At 38.9% G+C, this 26,998-nt stretch overlaps 1 protein-coding gene across 2 annotated transcripts in view; it reads left to right on the forward strand.

Annotated features, from left to right (window-relative positions):
• PRKG1 (protein kinase cGMP-dependent 1) overlaps positions 1-26,998 on the forward strand; it is a 1,261,642-nt gene that overhangs the window by 688,607 nt on the left and 546,037 nt on the right. The gene's annotated exons all lie outside the window — the stretch shown is intronic.

The raw sequence follows: 26,998 nt of genomic DNA on the forward strand, positions 1-26,998 counted from the left end.
CCTTTTTAAGATTCTCTGTTGGTTTGAAAAGCAATAGTGAGTGAATTCTTTCAAGACAAGTTTGATGTAAATGAGTCGCCTGTTCCCTGTTCCATTATGCTTAACTTCCTCAATAGCTGTTTTATGGACAGATCACCTTTTATCTTTCCTCAAAGAAGCATTCAGTGGAAAAAGGTACTATAAATGATACTTACCCTCAAAGTAAAATATCTGCTAGTTCAGTGCTTTGCTGGGACAATATTTCATATCATAAATCCACCCACATGATAGATATGGTTATTGCTTAGTTATTTCATCAGGCACAGAATTCATGGTTCCTTGGCTGGCTCTTTAAAAGCTATTGGTAAATGCAGTTCAGTAGAGATCTTGTGAAAACTCATTTCTATTATCAGCAAAAATAATATCTAATAACTAAACACCACGAAGTATAATTAATTATATACCAATGTACTGTTAAGAGCAATATAATATTTACAGTATACCATATTGATGCATTTTATTTTCCAAGAATGAAAAAAACCCAGTTGTTTTCCTGCAGGATGTAAAACACACTTTCCTTGGGAATGTCTATGAAAAGATTTCAAATATATTATCTACTCTATGGTTCCTTTTAAAAAATGACACCAAAGTAGAATAACATGAAGACACTATTTTTAAGAGCCTTTATTCTGTTATTGAGAATTAAGAATGCTTTATGCGGCCTTCCCTGGTGGCGCAGTGGTTGAGAGTCTGCCCGCTAATGCGGGGGACGCGGGTTCGAGCCCTGGTCTGGGAGGATCCCGCATGCCCGGAGCGGCTGGGCCCGTGAGCCACGGCTGCTGGGCCTGCGCGTCTGGAGCCTGTGCTCCGCGGCGGGAGGGGCCGCGATGGTGAGAGGCCCGCGCCCCGTGATGGGGAGTGGCCCCCGCTTGCCGCAACTGGAGAGAGCCCTCTCACAGAAGCGAAGACCCAACACAGCCATAAATAAATAAATAAATAAATATAACCCAAAAAGTTCAACAACAACAAAAAAAGAATGCTTTATGCATGCTAACTTGGAATTTTTAACTTGAGTGTTGTAATAGTATAAAATAATGATTACTCAGGATTGTATGGCTGATCTAGATATAGACAAAATTCTTCACTGAGAAAAAAAAAAGGAGGGTAGCATTTCAACATTATACAGTGTTTTTGGTACTCAGATTTCCTTTTATTTTTAAGGGTTCCAAGACCATAAACACTTTAACTGAGCATCCTAGCATCCCTCTGAGTATTGATCTTATTCATCTAGGCTTCCTATCCATGTGTTATTTATATTTCTGGGGTTCTCAAATTTATTAAGATTTTCTTATCTTTTTCTATGTATCTCCAAAGTACTATTTTCTGTTTACTAAATCTTTCAGACTCCAGGCTCTGGCATCATCTGTCTTTTCCTAAGCACCGACTATTTTGAGCTCAGTACTGTGTTCACAGTGCTGAGGTCCTGTTGATTTCCCCAAGATGAAAACATTACTGAGTTATGTGCAGAGACCTGAAGACAAAATGTGGTCCTGAAGTTGCTTGAGATTATTCATGAGGAGAATTTTCCAGCTATCTTTTTGTTCCTGCCTGGAGCCATTGAATGCCTCTTAAATCACTGACAGAAAATTTAGGTCAGTGCATTGCCTGAGGTCATTTAAATTTCAAATCTGCTGCCATTTTCCTGCTTGTAGCTATTGGAAGAGAAGAGCATTTGACCTACAGTTAGTGAGCTGGAGCCAAGAATCTGGCACAGGAAACTTCAACTCAGAGTCTAACTTATTTATGCTCTGCTAAAGTATGTCAGGAAGCTTAATGAGCCTAAATTGGCATTCTATCTTCTGACTCAGGACTGGATTAGGAACTACATACAGTAATAAGGACGGGTCTCTTTGCTAAATTTTGTACCACTTTTTAGAGTTTAGGATTTAGGTGTATATATATATATTTTTTTTAATAAATAAATTTATTTATTTATTTATGGCTGTGTTGGGTTTTCATTGCTGTGTGTGGGTTTTCTCTAGTTGCGGTGAGCGGGGGCTACTCTTCGTCACAGTGTGCAGACTTCTCACTGTTGTGGCTTCTCTTGTTGCGGAGCACGGGCTCTAGGCGCATGGGCTTCATTAGTTGTGGCACGTGGGCTCAGTAGTTGTGGCTCGCGGGCTCTAGAGCTCAGGCTCAGTAGTTGTGGCGCATGGGCTTAGTTGCTCCGCGGCATGTGGGATCTTCCTGGGCCAGGGCTCGAACCCATGTCCCCTGCATTGACAGGTGGTTTCTTAACCACTGTGCCACCAGGGAAGCCCCTAGGTATATATATTTTTGTAAGCATAGAAGGTATTATTCTGGCTCCATACAAATGACCTGTGAGCTGGACTTCCCTGGCCCGAGAAGATCCCACATGCCACGGAGCAACTAAGCCCATGCGCCACAACTACTGAGCCTGAGCTCTAGAGCCCACGAGCCACAACTACTGAGCCCGTGTGCCACAACTACTGAAGCCTGCACACCTAAAGCCCATGCTCCGCAACAAGAGAAGCCACCGCAGTGAGAAGCCTGTGCACTGCAACAAAGAGTAGAAGCCCGTGCACAGCAACGAAGACCCAATGCAGCCAAAAATAAATAAATAAATAAATTTATTAAAAAAAAAAAACAGACCTGTGAGCTAGATCAAAATTCCATGATTTGTTAAAACAAGTCAAGTGGCAAGTACAGAATGCCCAGTGTTTCCAGGCCTACCTGACGAGCACAGAACACAGACACAAATACAGTCCCTGGATTCAACCAAAAGTTATAATTGGGTGGATCCTACTCTGTGCATGTTGACAGCCATTATGGCAGTCACTTCCATCATAGCTGGCCCTGAAGATAGAAAAGAAGGGTACAATTTTATTTTTGCTTCTTAAGATACGATGAGTTATAGGGACAAGTACATTTAGTATCCAGATTTGGGTTTCTCAGTACTGTTCTCCAGGAAAAGGAACCAGGGCTCATTGGAGAAATGGTTGATTCAGTGCTGGTGCAGAGAGAGTACAAGATGAGCCTGAGATCTCTCCTACCACTAGAAAGTAAGGAAATGCTTTAAAATTGGCAGTGGCAATATGAAAAAACATAGAAGCCAACTTGAAGTAGCTGCCAATGACCAAATCTTGGACAATCTGAGTGACAAAATAAATAAGGAAAATAATGAATTATTACCCATAGCATCAAATAAATACCCATGAGTTCATACTGATACAAATAAATGATTGAATAAACAATAAATAGGACAAAAGGAACAGCTCTTTCTTACAGTAGAATTCCAATTAATAAATGTAAAAGTAAGGGTGGAAGTAAAAAAATTACAATTTGGCAAACCACAGTAATTGTTGCCGATTAGAATCAGCAATAGATACTAAAATTACTGAGCAAAATTATGTTTAAATAAAGATATTTGTGTAGATCTGTTAGTTGTAGTACCTATTTTATTTATTTTGTTTTGTTCCAAAAATAATTGAAGGTAGCTTTAGTAGGAAATGCTTACGTATGCATCATGTCATTTATCTTCAAAATTATATTGTTTATTGGGAGGTGTCATTTTTCATGGTTTACCTGAAAATGTTTATTTACTTAATCTCAACTATATATTGATACAATAACTCACTACCCCAGTGTTTTTCAAATAGAACTTGAATTGTGTTCTATGTACTCTTTTTTTCCCACTGAAATTAAAAACGTAAATATTAATTCCTCATATGGATTTAATAACGAATTTTAGGGGGAAACAGTTAATTAGAAACAGTTAATTAGCACCATTAATGTGCACTTTGAAATTGCTATCTAACAACAGCATCTAATTTGTCTATTTTTAACTTATCAATTTGGAAACTCAGTTCATTGATCCAGGAGTTACATAATTTATTTTCCAAACATATGTTTCTTTTTTTCAGTTAATTTTTGTTACTTATCTTCAATTAAATTGTGGTCAGAAAATATGGTTGATATCATTTTTTCATAATTCATTGAGACTTGATTTGTAGCCTAAAATTTGTCAGTTTTCATAAATTTTGCATGCATGCTTTAAAAGAATGTAAGTATTCTCTAATTTCTGAGCAGTATTCTATCTATGGCTATTAAAGTTGATTAATCACATTATTTAAAGTTTTATATCCTTATAAATATTTTTCTTACTTGATTCTTTTGGTTTTTGAGGAATAATTTTAAAATCTATTGTTTTGAGGTAGTTCTGTACATAATTGTTTTGATTTTTGCTTTACGTATTTTAAGACTATATTATTTCATACGAATGAGTTTCGTATTACTATATCTTATTTATTAATTGTCCCTTTTATCATTATGAAGTCACTGTTCATCCCTTTTATTGCTTTTTTCTTTTCAAGTCCATGTTTTGATATTGACAAATCTATGTATATGATTATTATTTGCTTGGCATATATTTTACCTTACTTATTTTCAATGATAATGTATCTTTGAACTATAGGTATATCACTTGAAATATCATATGGTATATTATTAAATTCACTATGACCATCTGTCTTCTAACTGGTATGTTTGATCCATTTATACTTACTGTGATTACCAGTGTATTTAGAAGTATTTCTACAGTATTATTTTCAAATTTATATCGGCCCTGCTTTTTCTCTAGTTATGTTCATTTCATACCTATTTTTATTGTTAATATTCCATTATTTCTTTCAACTGTTTCATCCCTTATAACTCTATTACTATTTTTTAATAATTAACATTAAAAATGTAACATGCATTTTAAAATCAACAAAAGTTCAGCAATCAATATTTCTACCCTACTCCTGAATAGTACTAAACAGTTTAAACTCTGATCATGTCCATCAATTTTTGTTCTATCTTATTTTTTTACCCTCAAGTTAGTGCTATTTTTGTTGTTCTACACCATCAATGTTTGTTTATATTCCCTACATATTAACCTGTTTATTTTTTCACCATTCTATCTTGTACCTCAGAGATTTTTTATAGGATAATTTACCTTCTTCCTGAAGCGGATTTTTAGAAGTTCAATTTGTGGGAGTCTGCTCAGGCTATATCATGCTTTATAATCTACAAATGTATTTATTTTGTTTTTATTCTTAAATAAAGAAGCCAGGTACACAATTCTAAGTCAATTGCCCATTTCATTTAGCACATGAAGATGACGCTGGCATCCAGCTCTATAGTTACTGTTAGGATGGCAGTCTAATTGCAGTTATTTTGTAGGTGGTTGTATTAGATTCATAGAGCTGCCAGAGCAAATTATCACAAATTGCGTGGCTTAAAATAACAGAAATATATTCTCTCACAGTTCTGGAGTCTAGAAGTCCAAGGTCGAGGTATTGGCAGGGCCATGTTCCCTCTGAAGTCTCTAGGAGAGGACCTATTCCATGCCTCTCTCCTAGCTTCTGGTGGTTGCCAGCAATCCTTGGCATTCCTTGACTTGTAAACCCATCACTCCAGTCTTTGCCTCCACAGTCTCATGGCCATCTGCCCTTTGTATGTTTCTGTTTCTCTTCTCATTTATAAGGACATCAGTAAAATTGAATTTAGGGCCTTCCCTACTCTAGTATGATATCATCTTAACGAATTGTGGTGGCAAAGATCCTATTTCCAAAAAAGGGTCACATTCTGAGGTTCCAGGAAGGACATGAGTATTGGGGAGGGTGGGGGGAGGGAATATTTAACCTAGTATACTGTTGTAACTTTTTCCTTGTGGCTACTTTAAAACTGTCTGTTTTCTTGGATTCTCACTAAGATATATATTTTTATGTGTGGATTTCCTTATATTGATCCCATTTGAAAAATTTTTGTTATCCTGTCTTACCAGTTCTGGAAATTCTTAGCCTTTAGCAATTAGAGTAAGTTCTCTCTTTAGTCTGTCAGTGCTCTCTTCTTGGAACACCAGTTTAATGTATTTTAGACCTTCTCACTCTAATCTTACATGTCTCCTAAGTTCTCTCTCATATTTAAACTGCTTTTTAAACCATCCATTCAGTTTATAATTTTAATTATTGTACTTTTTATTTCTATAATTTTTTGATATTTCTTCAAATCTCTTTGGCAGTTTTTTATATTTTATATTTTTTATATTTTATATTTTCACCAGGCTTTGAGTTACTTCATTTCTGTAAACACAAACATTGTTATTTTAAAATCCGTGTCTTATAAGTTCAATAGCTGAAGTCCTTGGTATCTAATTATTATCTGATTTTCTGACTCTCTTTCATGTGAGATCACATTTGGCTGAACTTAATCTGTGAAATCACAATTGACCTGGATTTTACATGCCTTTCTGAACAGAGAATTTATGTTTGTATAACCCAGTCCACTACTTACCTGAGATATCTTGCCTCAAGGTTTTCTGCATCACACAGGTAGTAAACATTAAAACAGCTGACCAATTAGAGGACAGTGCTTAGTTACAGTTTCTTAAGAAGGTTTTCTCTTCTTTCTTAAATTTATGTATTTTATTTTTTGTTTTTTTATTTTTTATTTTTGGCTGCATTGGGTCTTCATTGCTTGCACGCAGGCTTTCTCTAGTTGCGGCGAGTGGGGACTACTCTTCACTGCAGTGCATGGGCTTCTCATTGCTATGGCTTCTCGTTGAGGAGCACGGGCTCTAGGTGCACGGGCTTCAATAGTTGCAGCACGTGGGCTCAGTAGTTGCAGCACGCAGGCCCTAGAGTGCTTGGGCTTCAGTAGTTGTGGCATGCGGGCTCAGTAATTGTGGCTCGTGGGCTCTAGAGTGCAGGCTCAGTAGTTGTGGCACACGGGCTTAGTTGCTCTGCGGCATGTGAGATCGTCCCAGCCCAGGGCTCGAACCCATGTCCGCTGCATTGGCAGGCAGATTCTCAACCACTGCGCCACCAGGGAAGCCCTCTCTTCTTTCTTTATTCCATATCCTGAGTCAATACCTAATCAGTCAATTACTTTGTTGACCCCCTTCGCAGGCTGGTGGATTATTCTACCTCATCTTTACACTGAGGTATAGCCTTATTAGTAGGTACAGGATTTATGCAAGAATCTCATTTGCACCTTCCACGTAGTACAGACCCAAGGCTTTGTCTCTCATCACCATGGTGCCATTGAAACCCAAGACTTGTATTGGTTCTTGTATTACAGAAAACACCCAGAGCAACCCAAGACCATTTCATGTTTACCACTCTGTCAACCCAAGACCATTTCATGTTTACCACTCTGTCAACCCAAGACCATTTCATGTTTACCACTCTGTCAACCCAAGACCATTTCATGTTTACCACTCTGTCAACCCAAGACCATTTCATGTTTACCACTCTGTCAACCCAAGACCATTTCATGTTTACCACTCTGTCAACCCAAGACCATTTCATGTTTACCACTCTGTCAACCCAAGACCATTTCATGTTTACCACTCTGTATTCATTCCTTTGTTTAATAAACATGTGTTGAGAACTTGCCTGGTGCCAGGCCCTAAACAAGAGTCTGTACTCCACGTAGCTCACATCTTGTTGGTATTACCCTTGCTCACATTTGTTGGAATATCAACACATTAAAAACTAAATATGAAAGGTGGTAAAATGTGCTATTAAAATAAATAAATAAAGCAAAGTGAAGAAGATAATAATAATATTTTATAAAGAGTGGTCAGAAAAGGCCAGTATCATAAGATGACCTTTGGTCATCAGTCAGTGAAAATGAGGGAATTCTTAGGTGGATATCTGGGTGAATGGATACTAGTGCTAATTCCTGAGATGGGAGCTATTTAAAGAACAAAGAGGAAATTGGTTGGCGATAAAGTCAGAACGATGGGTATGGTGGTTGTGCTGCTGAGATGTTTCAGGAAGGGCAAGATTGTGAAGGATGACCACTATTAAGTCTTTTTATTTTACACTGAATGATATTGGAAGCTACTGGTGTGTTTAAATCTAAGGAATAATGTGATACGACTTACAGTTCTGTTTTTGACCTCTTTTGATTTCTTTTCTCATCTTGTGATCTCACTGTTTTTGAAGGATTTTTTAAAAAAATGCATGTGTGGATGTAGGGTTTTCCAGTATATATGGTCCATTAGCAGTAGAAATCCACATATATTTATCCAATCGCAAATCACTTTCATCTGTATTATCATGATCAAAATTTGAAAATAGATGTTTTTAACACTACCAATTGATTTTAATATGTTTTGGGCCATAAGCAACTAGTTATAGTATCCCTATAGTATACTGATTTTTATAACTTGGACTATGCTTTTGACCTTTTGGTGCTTTAAGCTTTGACTAGAATATAGACGTATATCAGAGAATACCAGGAGATTGTGTTCTTTTCTTTTTTAATTCAACTTGTAATGTCATTCGTTCCCTTAAATAATGCAATACTAGAATTTAAATAGCCTTTCTTAAAAGTGAGCTGGAAGTTTTGTTTTTTGTTTTTTTATTTTTATTTATTTATTTTTTATTTATGGCTGTGTTGGGTCTCCGTTCCTGTGTGAGGGCTTTCTCCAGTTGTGGCGAGTGGGGGCCACTCTTCATCGCGGTGCGTGGGCCTCTCACTATCGCGGCCTCTCTTGTTGCGGAGCACAGGCTCCAGACGCGCAGGCTCAGCAATTGTGGCTCACGGGCCCAGTTGCTCCACGGCATGTGGGATCTTCCCAGACCAGGGCTTGAACCCGCGTCCCCCGCCTTAGCAGGCAGACTCCCAACCACTGTGCCACCAGGGAAGCCCTGAGCTGGAAGTTTTTGACAGATGTTTGGCGTCTGATTGAGGGTCCATCAGGATGTATAAGTCAGTATACCTACCTCTTTTAAATGTGAAGATTTGATGGTACCTTCTGAGAAACTTGGCAGTTTCTCCTGCCTTTAATTCCACTGCCTGATGGATGACAGTCTTTTGAATAAGGAATAAGTTTACATCTCAACACTTCTAAGCTGTGTAATCTTCTTGAAGACATTTTAAAAGATGATTAGGATCCAAATGTATGTTGAAATTTAACTAAATGTACTACTACCAATATAAGTAATTAAATTGAAGAGACAGTGTGGATGAACCAGCTACATTCTAGCTTAGCTAAAATCTGATTAACAGGTTGGGCAATAGTAATTCTGTCAAAACTGGCTTCTCTACTTGGAGGCTGGCAAGTTTCTTTTGCATATTGATCCTAAGATATATCCTAGGATATAAATGGTAATATGTGAATTTAAAAGGTGACAGGGAGATCTTAGACTTGAAGAAGCAGGATATTTAATCCAGAGTTGACACTAGTTTATTTCAGTTTTTGTATGAGTGAAACAAATGTTTCAGTGTCTTAAAATGAAGAGACTAGTATATTTCTGCTTTATGAGAGGAAGACAGAGTAATTTTCAGTGAGGAAAAGTTTTTACAACAAATTCTTCAGGTCACTTTATAGCTGTAAGCCTTCAGACATAGTTGGGACATCAATCTTACTATTAGATAGCCTGTGAATCATACCACTGCCCCAGTAATCATAAAAGGGGTTTAAAAGGTCACTGTTCTATTAAGTCCACTGTGTTCTAAACTATTTGGAAAATGACCAGAAGACACTTGTGAGTTGGTACACTACAGTATGTATACTGGCAGAGCAGGAATGAGTAAAATGAGTTACAGAGTCATGTCTTGCTGACCTTGTTGAGAAAGACTAATTCCTACAAATAACAAATAAAATGAAGTAAAATTGCAGTTTTGCTCAGGTCAAGATATAATCCAACAAGGGAAAGATTCAAACACTGTCAGATCCAAAAAATAAGAAAAAGTTATCTTCCAGTGTATCTGAACTACTGGGCTGAGCCTCTGTGCCACAGCCTCCAGGCAAGGACATTACAACAACTTACTCAGAAGTATATATTAAGTTGAGATCAAAGGATAACCAGCATGCTGATGCCAGTTATTTACCAAATCCTGTTAGGTAATCGGGTCCCCCTGCTCGCTGCTTACAAAATCAATACTCACAAATGTTGGTAGAAAGGAAAGGTGGCTTTAATCAGAATGCCAGCCATCTGGGGAGTTAGTGGACTCAGCATACCCCAAAAACCACCTCTGAAGATTCTGCTTGGCTATGGAAGTTTTTAAAGAGAGACATGGAGGTAATCTCAGTTAATCATTGAGGTAGGGGGTCAGAGTCGTCCCCCACTGTGTGCAGACTTGTGTGTAGGCTTGTCGACTTCTTGTGATTTTTCTTTAGATGCTGTCTTGTTCTCACAGTTTATTCACGAGATTATTGAAGGGGTAGCTGAGGAAGAGATATGGTCATGTGTTAACGACTTCTTTATTTCTACTTCTTTGATCTACGGAAAGAACCAACATGTTAGGCAAAGTATTGTGTGATCAAAAGATGTGAAAGTTGTGCTAGGGCCGGAGATGAATAGAGCATGAAGGTGTCTGGTTTAAGGTTAGTGACAAGACAAAAGGGGCCTCATGCAGAGAGCTCCTTCCTGCAAAGAGCTTTTTCCTGCCAGAAGCTTCTTACAAATTCCCACATGTCAGAACATCATTCCATTTCCTTCGGATCGTGGGCAAAGGTCTGTCTTCTGTAACTTCATGCTGACATAGGGCGCCGTATTCTTAGAGTGGAAGATGTCTACATGAGTCTGTAGCATCTCTTTGCTGACAGTTGTACTTGCCCATTTACATATATGGGCAGAACAAGCTACAATTATTTTCATGCCCACAAAGATATAGATTCTTATGAGCAATAGCGTTAATTCCATTCTCTTAAGGCCTAGCCATAGACTCAGAACTGCTCAAGATGGAGCCGTTTGTGTCATGGCTGCAGTCTGGTCATCATGCAGTTAGCTTTTTCCTTCTGGTGACAGTTACAATAGCTATAAAACAACTCAGGACTGTGCATCAGATGCTGGGTCTGTGAGTCTATTGTCCTAATCATTAGCTGCTTGAGCCTGCTCTTTTGGGACTCAGGGAGGCCTGGTGGGGGGTGGGGCTGGGAGACCAGCTTTTCTATCAACTAGAGGCAGGGAACATGGAGGGGCCTTTGTACTTGGGGTGGGCGTGGGGCAGGTGCACACAGGGTTCAACTCAGTTCCAATCAAAGTCAGAGTTTTTCTGGTCTGCTACTCTATTGCTTTAGCCCTCACCTTCTGTTTCCTCTATACAGATGTTTAAAGTTTGCTAATTTGGATTGTCAGAAGATAAACTGAGGCATATGAAAATTTTTTAAAGTTTACTTGAGCAAAAGTCGATTCGGATAGGGCAGCATCCCATTGAACAGAGTTGTATAAAATAAAAGACTTTTATAGTCAGAAGGGAAGTTATACGAAGAAAAAAAAAGCAAAAAAGCAAAAAAAAAAAAGTTGGTTATTGCAAGGTTGCTCTCCTTTAGGGGATGGCAGGTAAGGATGGCAGATTACCTTACTTGATTCCTGCTTGGCTGGTTTCCATTGCTGGGAGAGTTGAAACTCTAAGTCTCAGTTTGGTGACGTGGTTTAACATAAATGAATGCACTTTGGGCCTGTTGTTTTTAACAGGATACATTTAAAATTTTTAAAGTTGCTTCTCCTGATGACCCATTAACTCCTAAAAATTTTGAGATTCTATCGTTCTTTGACCGGTTTTCCAGAGAAATCCATTTCCTTCTGGTAACTGTGTAAGCCAGTAAACTGCAGTTACCTTTTTTGCCTTCTCTGAAATCTTTCCAGTTAATCCTTGTTTGGCTCCAGTCATTTCAGCATCACTTCATCATTTCAGAAAGCATCATGGACCTTATGATATGAGAGAATGTGAGATCAGATGGTCAAGGCATGCATGGGCCAATCGAGTAGCAACTGGGCACACATGGCTATTTGAATTTATATTTAAATTAATTAAAATTGTGCTAAAGGAAAAATTAATTTCCACAGTCGCACTAGCCACGTTTCAAGTGCTAAGTAGCCTAGTGGCTAGTGGATACCATAATCATCATAGAGGAACATTTCCATCGTTGCAGAAAGTTCTGTTGGAAAGCACTGGTTCAGACCAAAGAAACCAAACAACCCTGCATCTAAAATTTAAGAGCACTGTAGAGCCTCATTTAAGCCATTACATGTTACTCAAAGTCGCAAAAAGTTACTAACGAACTAAAAGAAAAAAAAAAATCTACTTCAATTCAACATTTTCCCTCTACTGTTTACCTAAGCAGAGAATGGTCAAAAAGCAGGCAGGAGAAGCAAAGAAGGTGAGGAAACTCTCAACGGGACTCTTTCATTCTGAAGAGGTTTCTACTGCCATTTCCCTTTATAAAAGTGTTATCTGCCAAAACAGAAATTTGATGAATTTATAATTTTAAGTACCCAATTTTTTTTTCCCTGCCTAACTAACACTGTTGTACTGTTTCCTATGGTCACAAATGAGTCAGAAACCACTGGCTGAGGAGATGTATGTGACATCTATTTTAAAGTTATAGCAGGTAGCAGGTGTCTCATTGATCTAAGTTGTCTATTTTCTTTTTCTTATCTCTTGGCTTTGATTCAAAGCTAATGTAATTAAATGATCATCCCGAAATAGATGAGCCTCAGAGGAATTTTAAAGTTTTTATTAAAATATAGCATGAAGAAAAGCACACAAATCCTGTGTGCAGCTCAATTAAATATCACCAAGTGAATTTACCTGCGTAACTCCCACCATTTTAAACCCCCAAAGCCCTCTATGTGCCCTCTCCCAATAATTATCTCTTCCTTTCTTCTCAGAAGTAGCCATTATCCTGACTTCTTATCCCATGGATTGCTTTGTCCTATTTTGTTTTGTTTCGGTTTTTTTATTGAAGTACAGTTGGTTTACAATGTTGTGTTAGTTTCTGCCATACAGCAAAGTGATTCAGTTATAGATATATATATATTATATATACATTCTTTTTCATATTCTTTTCCATTATGGTTTATCACAGGATATTGAATATATTAATAGTTCCCTGTGCTATACAGTAGGACCTTGTTGTTTACCAATTTGTCCTAATTTTTGGAATGGAATTATACAATCTGAGTTTTTTATGCCTGGCTTCTTTGGATCAAGGTCATGTTCCTGGCAGGCATATTGTTGCACGTGGTTGTACTTCTCATTTCTATTGCTGTCTAGTATTGCACTGAATGAATACACCGCCATGTGTTACCGAGTCCAGGCTCGCTCTGCTCACCACATGACAGGGCAATGAATCGGAGACGAGGTGCTGAGGCAAGGAACAGGGCTTTATTCGGAAAGCCGGCAGACCAAGAAGATGGCAGACTAGTATCTCTGAAAAACCATCTTATCTGGGTCTGGATGCCAGTTTCTTTTATAGCATCAGAGAGGGAGAGGTGGTGAGGAAGTAAGTCAAAGGGCCATCAGTCTTGCGAAACATCTGGAATGACCAGCCTCGGAGAGGGGATGTGTTAGTTTCCTTTTTCTTGCAGCCATTCGCAGGTGGGCAGGGTTCCCTGAGGCAGGCCATTATATATGACTACAATAACAAAAGCAACGAAAAGCAAAGGTTAAAGTCAAAGAAACAGGTCCAACGTGGAGTCCGATTTAGCTCTTCCCTGTTACACACGTATCCACCCCACTGTCATACATATCTGGGTTGCTGGATTGTTATGAACATTCTTGTACATTTATTTGATGCACATTTGCCAGTATTCCTGTTGGTTAAAACCCTCAATGCATTTTTTGGATTTTAAAATGGAATGGCTCTGGGACAGGATGTACGATTCCGCTGTCCCTTCTTTATAAATGCAGTGTGTAAAGGTTTGGGTTTTCTTTTTTTGTTTTTTGTTTTTTTTTAAGAAGGGTACAGTGGGTTTTTAGGAACATCTGGTCTGGACTGGGACAGGTCTGCCACAACAGAACTGTGCGAATTTTGCACCTTAATAAATACTTTCACCAGTGATTCTGAGGAAGCAGCATAGACTCATATGGCAGTAACTGTACTTCTCTCTGCTGCCAGTAATCCACACCCTGGCTTTCGTTAGACTCAGTTGCCACAGTGTCCAAAGATAATGCCAGTCACTGGGGCAGAACCCAGGATCTCATCATCTATTTGTGCTCAGAGAGGCACTAGCTTTTGGGGATAGCCTGGAAAAATAACCTCAATATCCGTGTGCCTGTTCAATGCATCTTTAATAAAGCCCTGAGTTGCCAAATGGAAGGAGAGGAAATTGGGCAAAATCCTAGGTGAGAAAGGGACACAGAAGATCCCATATTTCTGTTTCATGGTCAACCTCTCTGATAAGAGTTTTTTGGGGTTTTTTTTTGCAAATCTTGAAACATCGGACCTGGGCTATGTAGGTTTTGTTCTTCCCCGTGAGACGAGTAAAGGAGAAAGAGAAGAGGATTAAAGATCAGGGAGAGGTCTTTTGTTCTCACTGTTGGCACGTTTAGTCATAACAGTTTGATAAGACATTAATTAGAAAATGAAGAGCTGAGTGGATTCAGGGAGAAAGAGGTCTTGCTTTCTCAGCATGATCTCAAAGCTTAGCTTAAAAACAATCATTAACAAATGTAAAGGGCAAAACCTATGCAGCTAGCTTCACAACGCTATCTCTCCATTCTGAGGCTCCCCGAAAGCATCCAGCAAGGGAAGCCATTGATAGGGAGGGTCTGGGAAGCTTCTGACCAAAGCAAGTAGTTTATATGCAAATTTTACCTTCTATGTGAGGGAATAGAATACAGTTGGACAGGATGAATTGGGAGATTGGGATTGACATATATACACTAATATGTATAAAACAGAGAACTAATAAGAACCTGCTGTATAAAAATAAAATCAGGGCTTCCCTGGTGGCGCAGTGATTGAGAATCTGCCTGCCAATGCAGGGGACACGGGTTCGAGCCCTGGTCCGGGAAGATCCCACATGCCGCGGAGCAGCTGGGCCCGTGAGCCACAACTACTGAGCCTGCGCGTCTGGAGCCTGTGCTCGGCAACAAGAGAGGCCGCGATAGTGAGAGGCCCGCGCACCGCGATGAAGAGTGGTCCCCGCTTGACGCAACTAGAGAAAGCCCTCGCACAGAGACGAAGATCCAACACAGCCAAAAATAAATAAATTTTAAAATATAAAAAAATAAAAAATAATAAAATAAAATTCAAAAAAAATTAAAAATTAAAAAAAAGAATACATTTGGACATTCACATATTTGTAATGTCCAAACATGGCTGGGATTAGGATTTTTTAAAATAAAAATATTTAGCACATATCACTACCACCACCATCACCACTGTGGGGCTTGCACCCCGCAGGCCTATGAGGCCTGGGCTTGCCCAGCTTCAAGACCAAAGAAAGAGCCTGAAGTCAGCGACAGAGACATCAATGGTTTAACGGAGCGGGGAGCTTACACGTCTGAAGCAAGGTCCTGGAGCAACACCCCACCGTGTGCAGCTGAGAGCGGGCAGGACATGGTGGCAGTCTTCACTCCCTGGGGGAAGAGGAGGTTACCCGTTATAGGGGAATTGACGGCAGATGGGCTCATTAGTTACCAGGGAAACCAGCAGAGGGGCACGCCCCTCACCGCCCCTTTGTTAAGAAGAATCACCAGCTGGGACCTGGGGCAAGTGCATAGGAAGGGCAGTCCTTTGCTTAGGGTGTAGGTGAAGCAGGCACTGGTGAGGCAGGAGATATACAGAGAGCAAGAGAAGAGCCGTCTTGAGTGGCCTGACCGTACAAACACCACCCTAGATCTACTTGAATCTGAATCTTTAGGAATGGGAACCAGGAATCGTGTTTTTCAGAAACTTCCAGGAGATTCTGATATGCGTCTGATGTGAGAATCACTCCTCTAGATAGAGCCTGATGGTGCATGGCTTATCTTCGCCTCAAGTGATAAGGGGTTAGTTATTTAGATTGCATTGTTTTATAGGAAGAGGGGACTTTGCATAAGAAAAGAGGGGACTTTGCACAAGTAGCAACAAGGGCCTCAGGGTGAACATCAGTCATTGCCTTTGGGATGTAATGTACTCATATAACTCCTGGGACTACTGTGGTGAATTATTGATCTCCTAATTCTTCTGCATGAACTTTATGATGCATTCATTTATTGATATTTATGAATATTATTAAATATTTATTGAACACATGGTACCATGCCAGGTATTACTCTAGATATTGAGAATACAGTGGTGAAGATAAGGTTTCTGACATTTAGATCTTATTCCTCCCTCACTTTCAGCTATTGTTTTTTATTCCTGCAAGTGTCTTTCTTCTCTTATTGCTATATATCTGCTGAAATATTATATAAAATCTGTATTGTTAAGTCAATAACTGTACATACAGTTCCAAGCCAGTAGTCTCTGCAAAAGGACTTGTTTTACAAGTGTAGTGCCTAAGAAGCAACCTATTCATTTACTCTCTTTTTCTTAATGGCTTTTGACTGGGTTCTTGATGGCTAACATTGCTAAATGTCTCACTCTTGTAAAAACAAAGCCATTCTTTAAAAAAATCCCATAAAAAGCTTGCTGGCAGGTTACTTCCAGCCACCAAAGTATTTTCCACCTGGATTCCTTTGATTTGTTTCATGATTGATCTCTTTCAGAGAGACCTTTCTCAAATGTCAATCTGAACTTTTCATTTTCCTTCCGAAAATCCTTGAGTTTCACCCTATATCTTTCAGCACAAAGATCAAACTCTTTAGCTTATCTCTGGAGTCACTGGGGATCTAGACCCTGCCTTATCTCCTGCTGCTCCCTCACGTTTTCCTCCTCACTGAAACCAGCTATATAGTCCTCTGATAGCACCAGACTAGTTCATCACAGCACCTTGGCTCAGACAAGTCCTCTGCCCGGAATGGCTCCTCACTAACCCCTCTCAGACTTCAAAACTCAGTTCTGTTGCAAGAAAACTTCCCTGACTGCTTATGGATTCAGATTCTTCTAATTGTGCTGCTATCGTATTGCAGTGCTATAGTGCCCTGTACTGCCCTCTATTTTGGGGGCTCTCCCCTCTTGACTAACCTCCTTCAGGGCAAAGCATATGGCTCAGAGTACCAGGGACGAAATAGATGCTGAATAAATGTAAAATCGGTGGGATCAGTGTTCTTTTCTGTTGTGTTGATTCCTCATTGCCTGACACGTGGGGAGCATTAGATAAATACTGACTGAAAGAATAAATGAATACAACGAACTATGTATACTTTTACTTCTTGTCTTCTGAATACTACATATTGTGAGAATCTATGACACAAGAGGTGGTGTATTTATTGATCTAAGTGCATGGGCACTAATTATTGACTAGCAGTTTTAATGATGCTGTTAACACTGCAGATTAGTGGTGGAAATACCCAGTCAGGTGATCTATCTGTGATTTTTGAACCATTACCCAAAATGATATCTAGCCCTAAAGTAATTCACGTCCTCTAAATTTGTGCTACCCAATATGCTAGCTGTTAACCGCATGTGGAAACTAATCAATTAATTAATTAAATTTGAATAATTTCAAATTTGCTTTCTCAGTCTCATTAAACATAATAGTTTTCAGTAGCCACATGTAGCTAGTGGCTGCTGTATTGCAAGCACTGATATCGAATATTAGATTTAATGATACAGTAACAAGTTCATAAACTGGAAATTTACCCATTTTGCTCTTGCTTTTTTTAAGTAAAATTTTGAGAAGAAATATGGTAGTCATAAGTAAATACGCTTCAAAACATGATGAATACTTTGACATAAATTTGCTTATTGAAACCAAAAAGTATTTGCTAAATTAATGCCAAGTGAACGTTAAAGAAGAAGATATTCATTAGGAGTTCCTAAATACAAGTCGCATGCCACTAAAAAAAGATCTGTAACTTTGAATTTCAATGTAATTCAGTATTGCGGTAGTTTCCAATTTTTGGCAAAATAAGCATATTTATAGGATTTGTATACGTTAACACTCTTTCCTTAAGCTGGTTGTATTTTGTAAAAGCTTTTTCCAATACGTGTCTATAACTCTGTAGGATCATTTTCTTAAGTCAGGCTGAGGAACGCTTGATATGTATAAAGCACAGAATACTAAATAGGGATTGATTAAATTATAATATTTTGGTGCATTTATGCTGAAAGCTTTAAATGATACTATAGCATAATGTGTATCATCTTTGAAAGCATGACGAAAGGGCTGAGCTTTACAAAACAGTTAAGATACATGTACCCTAAATATAACACTATAGTGCAAATATTTTCTCAAACTTTTTCTATTGCATTGTTAAAGTTTGCTTTAGATTAAGAGAAACACATTTTCTAAAATCTTTCCTGTATTGTACTGGATAAAATTATAGGAAATAGAAATATATAAGCCATAAAAGCTCACACTAGATAAAACTGTGATTCCATTTCTATTGGTTTGTCTAAAACAAGATTTCAGGAGCTTGAAACCTCTTGGGTCAAACAGAGTCAGCTGTTAGAGGGTTTTTCAACATAAGATTGCCTTCACCATTGTAAAGTTGTATTAGATTTCTTCTTGTACAGAATACGGCTTTACTATATAAGGAAATATAAAGAAAGTGGTAAGGAGAGAGGTGATATTTTTCTTTCCCTGTCCTGATCTTACAGTCTTTTCATCCAAATCACAGAACAGATCACTCTGGTTTAAAATGCCTCCTTCTCTGGCAATAGACTTTTCTTGGGGGTTCTTTCTCTTCTCTCCTGAAGTGGAGGTCCTCATAGCCGAGCTAATTCCTCCCATGCTCTATTCCTCTCTCGTTTTTTCTTTTGTTTTCAGGGCGTACAGAGCAATAAACAGAGCTGGGTCATGTTTTCATGTTGCTCTTATGGCTTCTGTGCCCCCAGTTTTATTTTTTTAGGGATAATACCAATATCTAGCACATATCAAGAGTAGGCATGGTGCAAAGTGTGCTACTAAACAATTCTCTCAACCACACTAGGAGGTAGTTAGCTCGGTGGACAGAAAGTGAGAAAGAGAAATGGGTCACATAGGTAGTATTGCTGGAGACAGAATTTAAACACAGGGAGAGACCATGCTCTCTGTTACAATATTGCATTGCCTCCCTGGAAAAACACCCACTGTTCCCTTCAGAGTCAACTAATGTCTTCACCTTGGAGGGGAGGACAAAGTTTTCCTCAGCCCTCTTCGGGTCCCTAGCTGGGTCTGAAAATTAAACTGACCAAGATTAACAGGAGAAAAACATAACTGAATTGAGTTAATACACGTTTTACGTAACACAGGACTCTTCATAAGGAAATGAAGACCCAAAGAAACAGACCTGAATATTTTCACGCTAGGTTTGATGGAGAGCGGGCAGTCCTGTAGAAATACGATGGGTCAGAAGGGTATGAGTCAAGTGCAAACTGGGGGGAACTTAGCAAGGCCTGTTTGTGCTTCTCAGCACCTCTTTGTCTTCAGAGATAAGGATGCCCCTTTCCTCGGGGTATAGGGAGGCACCTCTCACAGTAGGGTTTTATGGGGAGAAGGTGGAAGGTCAAAGTGACCTTCCTGCTTCTGCCATTTTTTCATACTCCTTCAGCTTAAAGCATTCAGTATGCCAAGGTGACATATTTGGGGCTCGTGTGTCCTAAACCCCACCAAGAGATATAAGCCATGATAATTCTTACCTACGTTTTCCAAAAGAGTATAGGAACATAACTGAAAACTGTCACTTCTACTACTGTAACTTGACTTCTCCTATTTCAGGTCACTTCTTAAATCACGAAAGAACTAATTTTCTTCCTGATTTAGAAATGGTCATCTAACGATCTGTTACCTACAATAGAAATGCTGAAATCATAAAACATTTTATTTATACATTTTATTTATGGTAAATAGATTACATGGAACAGGCATTTCTCCAAAGAAGATATACAAATAGCTATAACAAGCACATCATTAGCCGTCCAGGAGATGCAAATCAAAACTGCAGGGAGGTTCCACTTCACACACACTTGCGTGGCTATAATAAAAATAAATTAACAGGTGTTGACAAAGATGTGGAGAAACTGGAACACTCATTTGTTGCTGGTGGGGATATAAAGCAGTGCAGCCACTTTGGAAAATAGTCTGACCGTTCCTCTAAGCATTAACATAGAGTTGTCATATGATGGATCAATTCTAGGTACATACCCAAGGGAAATTAAACAAATGGGCACACAGTAACTTGCAAATAAATGTTGATAGCAGCACTATTTTTTTGGAGATGGAAAGCAGATCACTGGTTGCCTAGGGCTGAATGGAGAGATGAGTGAGAGTAAGAAGTGAGGCTGGGGGCTTCCCTGGTGGCGCAGTGGTTGAGAATCCGCCTGCCGATGCAGGGGACACGGGTTCGAGCCCTGGTCTGGGAAGATCCCACATGCCGCGGAGCAACTAGGTCCGTGAGCCACAATTACTGAGCCTGCGCGTCTGGAGCCTGTGCTCCGCAACAAGAGAGGCCGCGACAGTGAGAGGCCCGCGCACCGCGATGAAGAGCGGCTCCCGCTCGCCACAACTAGAGAAAGCCCTCGCACAGAAACGAAGACCCAACACAGCCATAAATAAATAAATAAATTTTAAAAAAATTAAAAAAAAAAAAAGAAGTGAGACTAATGAGTTCAAGGTTTCTTTCTGAGGTGGTGAACATGTTCTATATTTAGGTTGTCATAATGGTTGCACAGCTCTATGAATATACTAAAAAACGTTGCATCGAATGCTTTAAATGGGTAAATTTTACGGTATGTAAACTGTATATTATTAATTTTTTTTAAAAAAAGATGACAGGAAAAATAAATCTCAGTATTGTTTATTTATTTATTTATTTTTAAATTTATTTATTTATTTATGGCTGTGTTGGGTCTTCGTTTCTGTGCGAGGGCTTTCTCTAGTTGCGGCAAGCGGGGGCCACTCTTCATCGCGGTGCGCGGGCCTCTCACCGTCGCGGCCTCTCGTTGCGGAGCACAGGCTCCAGATGCACAGGCTCAGTAATTGTGGCTCACGGGCCTAGGTGCTCCGCGGCATGTGGGATCTTCCCAGACCAGGGCTCGAACCCGTGTCGCCTGCATTGGCAGGCAGATTCTCAACCACTGCGCCACCAAGGAAGCCCTCAGTATTGTTTAAATTAGATATTGACTAGAACTCTCCAGAAGATAATCTTTTTTATATATTTCTTATAAATGATTTACTGTAACTCCATATAATATGTTTTCATTCTAGTTTTGTATTTCATTTTTTCCTCTCTATTCTACCAAAGCCCAGGTTTAGTACTTGATTCTTGGGAGGAAGAAAAAGTAAGGACAAAAGATTGATTTTATAAATCTTTCACTATTGCCTAAAAATCACTTTTTCTAGACAGTGATAAACTTCGTCACTTAGTAGAAAAGATGCCTGCTATTCTTCACATTCAGTCCCTAGTGTGAAAGCTGTTCTGTCTCCTCACTATCTCCTTAAAGCAGAATGATGTGATGGGGAAGAGCAGGGCTTGAGAGTTGCACAGACTTAGATTCACTGGTGCTTCAACCTCCTACAAGGTACGTGACTGAGGGCAAACTAGATAACTTCCCTAAGCATATTTCTTCCTACTGCCTCCAGATTTTAGTCAGCTTGGAGATGATGTATGTCAAGTGCCTGGCATTAGGTAGCTCCTTGATAGAAGCTTTTTATATATTAACCATGACTCAACCTTCCAGAAGAGAGCATGGAACTTATAACTGACATCTGTGTTGGTTCTGGAGCATTTGAAAGGCCCTTGCTACCACCTTCCTCCCTCAAAGACAAATATCTCCCCTACCCCCAGTCTTGTGGCTGACGCCTGAAATTCCACTATTACAGGCTCCTTTCATCACTTCAAAATATATTTTTTTAAATAAATTTATTTATTTATTTATTTATGGCTGTGTTGGGTCTTCGTTTCTGTGCAAGGGCTTTCTCTAGTTGCGGCGAGCGGGGGCCACTCTTCATCGCGGTGCGCGGGCCTCTCACTATCGTGGCCTCTCTTGTTGCGGAGCACAGGCTCCAGACGCACAGGCTCAGCAGTTGTGGCTCACGGGCCCAGTTGCTCCGCGGCATGTGGGATCTTCCCAGACCAGGGCTCGAACCCGTGTCCCCTGCATCGGCAGGCAGATTCTCAACCACTGCGCCACCAGGGAAGCCCACTTCAAAATATTTGATCACTGTGTAAATAAAAATGCGTATTAGAGTAAAAATATTTTAAACAATTATATGCCAGGTCTATATCAATGTAAGTGAATTTTTCTTCCTTTTCTTATAAAAACAAAACAAAAAAGCCTTTAGTGGTGTGGCAGGTAAGACCCAAAAGACACACTGAGGGACTGAAGATGAGTTGGAGCGGGCACTGCTTGCTGGGGGCGGCAGCTACCATCTTTCATGTCACGTAGGTCTGCATTTCTGGCAGGGCTTTAGTGAAAAAAAAATTTTAAACCTCCACCCCCCCCACCCCGCAATTCCTTCTTCTATTTTTTGAAGAGTGAATTTGTGTTGAAACACCATTTTCCAGCCCTGATAATTTGCTCAACTTCATCACAGTGATCACAGGAGATGAGTTTTCACAATCCTGCCTTGGCTGACCCTGGCTGAGTCAGTGGCCAGCTCATCTATCTTCCTTCTCTTTATGAATCATCCTAGGCAAAAAGGACAATGGACAAGAGATGCAGAAAAGCCTCTTTTCTCCCCAGGATAATCCAGCTCTAATTCCTCAGGAGGGGCAGATTTGGGCCATTTTAAACCAAGGTCATTTTTGTTCAAGGCTCCACTAGTTTGCCTAGTTTGCACCTCCCAGCAGAGGCACTAACTCGGGGTGGGAGGGGGGGAGGAAATGCTAAAACCTGTTTATCTGAAAACAATGACAACAAAATCCCCACCAACCAAAGATCCTATAAATCATTTCACTTCCAACTCACAAAACATTCTAGTTAAGCAAATTTTGTCTTCCCTCTAGGCAAACAAAGTGCCAGATTACTAGAATACCAGTAGTCTGAACACGTGTGAAAAGGAGAGATTCAGATTCACATGTTCCAAGGTCATCTTCACAGCTTTACAATGATGCTTTGATGTCACTTCCTGAAAGGCCTTGATTTGAATTTAAATTGTTGTTTGCTAGAAATGTTTAGAGTTCAGTCAATAAACCCAACGTAAACTTTCCTTTAAGGGCAAAAAACATTATTTGTTTAATTTACAAATGTTGATTTGGTTAATTTGTACCCTTAATTATGATCAGGTTCAAAGACAAAGTTCAAAGGCCCAGATTACAGCATACAGTTTTGATGCCATTTTCAGTAACTCTACTAAAAATAAATTAACAGAATAAATGCTGGGCAGTTACTTTTAACTGCTTTGGTTTTATTGGTCCTTTCTTTTGGTACATAGGAATATGTAGATGATGTTTGAAAAATATTTAGCAGCAGAATTCTATTGACAGTTTATTCTCACTGAAACATAAGCATGCTGATTTTATGGCTTCAAGATTTCTTCTGTTTGCAGTAGCCAAGATATAAACGCAACCTAAGTGTCCATGTATAGATGAATGGATAAAGAAGATGTGGCACATATATACAATGGAATATTCCTCACCTATTAAAAAAACAAATGAAATCTTGCCATTTGTGACAACATGGTTGGACCTAGAGGGTATTATGCTAAATGAAATAAATCAGACAGAGAAAGACAAATACTGTATGATTTCACTGACATGTGGTATCTAAAAAACAAGCACTAAACATTTCAATCAAATCTAATAGCTGTGTTTTTATACAGAGTAAAAGCAGGAGTTGTAAACTCCAAGTATTACAAGGACTGGCAAGTAATTGTGTGAATCAAACCTAGCATAAGATCCAGGGAATAGCTGGGCTCTTGGACAAATAGGAGAATATATGCTGTACCTAAATGCATTCAAATTCAAAAGTTTTGAGAACCTTGGCTGGTCAAACAAAACATATCTGCAGGCTCAATTGGCCCACAGGCCACAGATTTGGGGTCCCTTGTCCAAAGACATTTAAAGCTTCTACAGGACAAAACTTTGACAAAATTAATGGTGGTGGGATGGGGGGAGATATGTGATTCTAGAGATTTCAATACCGTAATTTCTCTGTTTCTTAAAATAGATGAGGATCTTTTTCTCTGATTGATGACTGATACGTGTAAAATGATGAAATCATTTTGGCTAAAGGATTACCTAAAGATAGGAAATATATTCTATTAATAGGCAATGGTTGTGTTTACCCTCTTAGAGCCAGGTTTGTGTGTGGCAATTTTTTTAGTCCTTCTTATTTGTATTGCTGTATTATTTAACATGTGACCAAGGGTGACGTTTGGGATATAGAATATGACTTTTTGAAGATTAATGCACCAATCTAGCCCTATATAGGCCCTTCCATCACATTAATTCAAATATATGATTTTTAATGTGGCTCATGTTTTGAATATTATTAAGGTGAACCTTTAAGATGGAACTGGGAAGTGTGTTATTGCAGATGTAGTTTTTTCTGTGGAATGTCCAAGGATAAATACATAAGTAGATTCCTAACTAGGACAAGTTGCTTCAAATCCACTCAGGTAGGAAAGCAATCAAAGGCTGGCAGGTACACTGAAGTGGCCTACAGGCTTTTGCAGTAGAATCATTGAAGAATATTAGTAATGTAATAAGACAGAATTTTGATTAAAACAGCTAATTAAATAAACAAAATAATTTGGAGGAAACTGCTGGTTTCATTTCTTGATGCCCAAGAAATTAACCATTCTACCTTTGTGAAAGACAACAAATAAGAAATCAAGCAGATAAGACTTTTTTAAATGACCAAGCTTTGTGACACATATGAGATGGATTTCAAATGTCTGCAGATTTTATACATATTGAATAATACAAAATAGATTACGGTTGAAAATGTTATATATTTTATCCTAACTCCTTGATAATTAGTCACCTACCTTTGAGAATTAAATCAACTCCTGGTTATAAAGAGTTATCATCAATCAGAACATCTTGGTTCTTTTTCTAGGTAAATAGTTTGGTATTTTTATGTACAGCATTTAATAAGCACCGGGTTTGTTATTTTTGACAGTGCTACCCGAAGTCACTTTTGATACACTACATGTCCTTTACTGGCATAAGCTTTATATTGTGGTACAAAAATATCTAGAAGAAACATGTCCGTTAATATCTCATGAGAAAGGTAATTTGTAATATGAATATCTGTGAAGCTGAACTTTCAACCACGGGGGTAAAACTTTTGTTTTAAGGTGACAGAAGCAAATGAAAATATTAAAAGATCTGGTTCAGTTAAGATCTGAAATATACATTATATATATGAAATATATTAGCATATTAGATACCAACATCATGTAATAGTCACACTATCAATAATATTTAACAATATTATTAATAATTATTAATTAGTTTAAATATATTCATTTCCTTAAAATGAATTAGGTCTTGACTATAGAGCATTCTTGACAAAAGACTGATGAGAAAAGCAAGCTCCAAGCAGAAATCTGTCTGGCGGTTAGCTGGCAGTGTAAAGCACTGAGAGGCTGACATATTCTTTTGTGAGAAGACTGTGAGATGTAACTGATAATTCAGTTTATCTGCCACAGTAAGTTGTTGCACGTAATTATTCTTAGACCTCATCAGCCCTAAGAGAATGGCCTGACACACCATAGGAAATCAGGTTCCGTGTGCTTAGCTAATGTCCCATCACAGCATGGAAAAGCAAGACGCTTTGGAAGCTGTGATTATATTAAGGTTCCTGTTTATAAAAAAAAAAAAAATGTTTTCTTTTAGAATTCTGAGGAGTTGAAAAGTCATACACGATCTTACTTGGATTAGCCTACCTTCACCTGAGATTCACATTGGCTTCTATCTTATCAAATGGACCCAAATCATTAGTCTTGGGATACAACCAACATTAAAATGTATTTTGATATTAATCAGTAATGTAAGAGGGAAAGGGCTATGAGCAGGCACTGATTAAAGTTGATTGTTTATTTCCAAAAAATATGCACTGCCCAAGAGGAATAAGCCATAAAGAGGCATTTGCAAATCAGTGTTTCACCTCACTATCTTCAACTGTTGTTATTATGAATCAATTTGCTTTCGTTTTAGTCTCCCATATTTGGGGAAATGCAGGATGCCGGGATTATAACCAACAATTACGTAGTAAAACACGATTCTGGGCTTCCCTGGTGGCACAGCGGTTGAGAATCTGCCTGCCAATGCAAGGGACACGGGTTCGAGCCCTGGTCCGGGAAGATCCCACATGCCACGGAGCAACTAGGCCTGTGAGCCACAATTACTTAGCCTGCGCGTCTGGAGCCTGTGCTCCGCAACAAGATAGGCCGCGATAGTGAGAGGCCCGCGCACCGCGATGAAGAGTGGCCCCCGCTTGCCGCAACTGGAGAAAGCCCTCGCACAGAAACGAAGACCCAACACAGCCATAAGTAAATAAATAAATAAATAAAATTAAAAAAAAAAAAAAAAAGGAATCTACCTTTAAAAAAAAAAAAAAAAAGGTTGATGCCCAGAGGAGGCATTAAAAAAAAAAAAAAAAAAAAAACACGATTCTGATTGTAGCAGACATGCACTGCTTGTATACTTCAGTACTGGGACAGTCAGACCACGCGTGAATTGGAAATGAGGAGAGAACCGATTTTATTCAGTTTATCAGAGTACAGGAGATTGCTTGTATTATCTATTTCTGATTTATTTTCTAATGCAAATAGTTGTTATAGCTCATTTGTTCTGTGTGGAATTTAAATCCTTTGTAGGGAAACTTATGTGCTCTTAATGGGATTTTTTTTTTCCACTAAAACTCTGATAAAATGTTTTGTTCTTCCTTCTCACCTGCAATTTTTGCTATGGCGAATACAGAAATGAGTAAGACAGTCCATATTCAGTCTATTAAAAGTGGGAGTGGGGGGTAGAGAGTAAAAGTAAAATAGTGCATTGCAATATAACAAGTGCTGTCAGTAATGAAGATACAGTACCTATAAGGCGTTCCTGGGATAGAGGCGTTCTCAGTGGGGAATACAAACAAAAGGAAGCCTAACAGCTGAGTATCCAAGATGTTGCTACTGATACCTACTATAGAAAAACATGATTGGCATATATAATATATAGGTATTTCAATTGTGGAACT

This window comes from Balaenoptera acutorostrata, chromosome 16, assembly GCF_949987535.1.
Source record: "Balaenoptera acutorostrata chromosome 16, mBalAcu1.1, whole genome shotgun sequence".
Taxonomy (NCBI): Eukaryota; Metazoa; Chordata; class Mammalia; order Artiodactyla; family Balaenopteridae; genus Balaenoptera; species Balaenoptera acutorostrata.